The sequence below is a fragment of the Sinocyclocheilus anshuiensis genome, unplaced genomic scaffold, assembly GCF_001515605.1.
Source record: "Sinocyclocheilus anshuiensis isolate Anshui unplaced genomic scaffold, SAMN03320099.WGS_v1.1 scaffold1172, whole genome shotgun sequence".
Taxonomy (NCBI): domain Eukaryota; kingdom Metazoa; phylum Chordata; class Actinopteri; order Cypriniformes; family Cyprinidae; genus Sinocyclocheilus; species Sinocyclocheilus anshuiensis.
Genome location: NW_015552679.1, coordinates 170,589 through 174,562, shown reverse-complemented (window position 1 = coordinate 174,562; position 3,974 = coordinate 170,589). Strand labels below are relative to the sequence as shown.

Sequence of the window (3,974 nt, the reverse complement as noted above, 5' to 3'; positions counted from 1 at the left end):
TTTATTTATTTCCTTTCATTACTTACTTACAATGACATGCACAGATTAAAGACCAGGAACAAAAAACAAACAAACATTTATTTCATTTAATTCTAGGAATAGTTAACAATTTTCCAATAGTTAGATACAAAAAGCACCATTACTCTTAGCATACGTTGAGATGCTTGTCAAAAAGTTGACTCCACAATCACAACCTGGATCAATTCTCAATGGATTTTTTTTTTATTATCTAAAATAGATTTCAAGTTCCATTTCATGTTGACAGAATGACCATCGTTAACAAAGTTCTACAAGTGCTTATTGCATATTTCAGCCAATTTTATGAAGCTTTCAGCTTCTAATGTATTCTAATATTGTATTCTTAGCTATGTTTAGCACATCTGATCATGTTTAAAGCCAGAAAAGCTGAAAAGCGTCCCCAGATTCCATCTAGTCCTGCTGATTATTTCATGTTATCAGTTTGTTTTCCAGCAGTAGAGCTGAAATATTCAGCATTGTGCCCATCGCTGAAGCTACAGACAGCAACAGATCCGTTTTATAGGCGCGGAGTCCTGACCCGTCTTTCATCTTTTAACGCTTGTCTCAGAGGTTCCTGTGCCAAACACAGCTGAAGTCTTTCTCTGCCGCTCTCATAGTAGTCAAACGCTCTGGCCTGAACCGTACCTCGGCCCCCCTTAAAATTTACAACGGAAAACTTTCTTCTGCACTTCTGATACCTTTTTTTGGGCCTTTTTCCAAAGCCTGTTTCAGCCGGTATTGAAACGCCCGACATTTTATGTGTTTTCGAAGCAGAAGAAACGAGGGTCACGGGCAGGTTTGGTACACCTGTGTAGGAAGTCGCGGGGAGCCTGGTGTGGCGGTTAGATCCCGTCAGAGAGATTTCCATTTTCAGCTCAGGAAGTGGACACTTTTAATGAGAGCATTTGCTTGTATCTTATAAAAACATGAGAATGTAAGGTGATAAAATTTTGAATGAGGTGACACCCAAACTTCCACCCAGAGAGCCAAAAGGTAAACAAGTCACTGCTATCGGTGCTATTATGGCAGGGATTTTTGCTAAATAAATGCCTATAAATATCCAAGCGTTTAATACTGCCCACAGTTTAATGATGCACTGGGAAAATGGCCAGGTTTAGCTGTTTGTGAGTTAGAGTAATGTTGGGACGAGTTGGTCCAGGCCTGTTTGTGTTCACACTGAACTATAGACTCGCTCACACTAGCTTAGTTCAAACCTCAACATTTTATTTTAATATTTCAGTAAGTTGTGGTGGGTGAGTGGGAGAGCCAGACGTGTGGTTGTGCATCTGTGACTCTGTCCGAGTTTGGGTACAGTTCCTACAGGTATCGACAGGATGGAAATGCCCTTGTGTTATTCTGTTGTAGCAGGTGATGTAAATTAAATATGACAATATTTTTCATATACATGTTTGGATTTGAGATTTTATTAATTGAATGTAGAATCATTCTGTTGCGATAAAACATATGCAGTTTTAAAACATCAAAAGTTTTGAAGAGAAAAACTTTAAATAACTATCTAAAATTATATAAATATAAAATATATAAAATTATTATAAATATATTTTACAGTGTGTGTGTATAGCCTGAATGCACTGCAAGTCGCTTTGGATAAAAGCGTCTGTTAAATGCATAAATTATTATTATTAATTATTATACACACACATGCAATTTTAAATACATGCACACATTTTTTATTATTTATATTTTATATATAATAAACATTTAAATTATATTTATATAATATATATATATGTATGTATGTATGTATGTAGATGGATGGATGGATGGACGGATGGATGGACGGACAAACACAGACAGACAGACAGACAGACAGACAGACAGACAGACAGATAGATAGATAGATATATAGATAATGAAAATTTGCATATGAAAATACGTAGCTGATATATTTTAGCATATTTAATTAACTATTGTTTTTGTGAACCAAGAACACTAAGTTACCAGAATACATTTTGTGTGTTGAATTTCTTTGAATCGCAGTTTAGTAGGCTAAATTCTCCTCCAGTCATTTTGAATTCAGTCACAATCTGTGGCGTGTAACCCATTCAATTCAAATTCCAACTAATGAATTTAAAGGGAAGATAGATAGATAGATAGATAGATAGATAGATAGATAGAATGTGTATAATTATTTTACACTGACAAATTCTACAAAGGTTTGCTGTGATGACTATCCTGAGCTGTGATATCAAAGACAGCAGACATGTATGTTCATTTTTCACATAATATAAAATTATTTGTGCTCCATGTGTTGCTTGCCAAAAATTATTTTGTCAGACTGCACAGGAATTTAAAATGGCCATCAATGGACAAAACATGCATCTTGACAGCATATTTTTTATAGTTTTAACATCTGCCAGTACTGACTAACTGACCCATGCTAACTATCCAAAAGCAGGAGCCATCAAAGGAGTGAGAACGTCAGAAGGGTGGAGTCTTGTGTGAGTGGGCGGAGCTGCTCCGCCTCCAGACCGACACCTGCAGCAGTCAGTTCTGGAAACTCAAGCCTTTCTGCCATAGTATTTCATGACAGTGTTTTGCGTGTTTGTGTGCATTCATCCCGCAGTGTTTCTTATTCTTGAGAGCCCTCTTTGTTTACTGATCTTTGTATGCGATTATTCTGGGATGTTGCTCTGGGCAGCAGTTTACGCAGCCAGTGAGATCAGTTACTGGTATTTACGAGTTCATAAGACAGATCTTTTGCAGCATTTCCCATGCCTTGCATATGAGTGTGTTTTTACCCAGAACCAAAGCTAATTACTTTCTCTCGCGTTTTCTACCTCTCTTTTCCCAGTGGCACGGCTCCCATGATGAACCCTGCCTTCCTCGCCACAGCCCACGCATTAGAGCAGCCATTGATAAATTGCCTCATGTTCGGCCTTCACGATTAATTTCTGCCCCTCAGCAGTGTGAGGGCTGTGGCTTTGGGGGTTTATGTTGGCAAATGCGCGGCGTAGGTTGAGCATTCGAAGGCCGCGGCTTAAATCCAAAAACATCATTTCTTGTCGGCCACCAGTGCCTGACAAAACTGGCACAAATCCGGCCGACACGGACTCTGACGTGAAGTTAAATGGCTGGGAAAAGTGGAAATTCTGCAGTGTTGTCTTTTGTAGCTCTTTGCAAAATACTGGTCCCTCGTTTCCTTCATCCAAGCATGTTCTTCTGCTCTTGACAAAACAAAGACTGGCTCAGCCGTCTCTCATTCAGAAGGATCTGGGCTCTCGGCCTCTAAATAAAGTCCCGGAGGTTTTCCAGAGATGATGGAGAGTGCTTTGACGTCTCAGTTGGAGCGGCGTGCCCAACTCTCAGTCAATGGGACGATATCTGGGGAGAAATTCAACAAACTGTGCGTTGATGTGCCAAAAGACTTCAAACGATACATGAAACGAAAAGCGCTTTGATTTGTTATGAACTGCTTGTAAATATCTCAGCTTCGAGGTCCGGGTCCTCCAGAGGCGAGGCTGATTTTCTGCACTTGTTTGTGTGTGTGTGTTTTTTTTCCCCATGCATTATGGTTGAGGTGTGTATTGCAAGCCAAAGAAGTTTGAGGACTGTTAGTTGGAGAAAAAAATAGGCCCAAGTGCATTTTTTAATGCATAGGAGTCTTGAAATTTAAGTTTCACTAACATTTGTAATAAATAAACTAGTTTTTCCCATTTCTTTTAAGAAAACGAGTCATGCTTAGCAGTGAGTTTTGCGCATGTTGGCATAGTGTTGTGAGTGTTTACAATTTATAAGTTGCTTACAAAAAATACAAATTAAAATATAAAATAAGCATGCACAACTACTTTTGAGTAGTTACTTTTGAGTACTTGTGAAATAATCTTTCTTTATCTTTTGTATTTATAAGCAATAGTAATGCTTGCCTTAAAAACTATACTAATAAATTGTCAAAATGTAAAAAAAAAAAAAAATATATATATATATATATATAT

The 3,974-nt window shown here is 37.9% G+C and overlaps 1 protein-coding gene across 1 annotated transcript in view; it reads left to right on the top strand.

The window, feature by feature from the left end:
- Positions 1-3,974, top strand: part of LOC107667566 (protein atonal homolog 8-like) — an 18,287-nt gene that overhangs the window by 851 nt on the left and 13,462 nt on the right. The gene's annotated exons all lie outside the window — the stretch shown is intronic.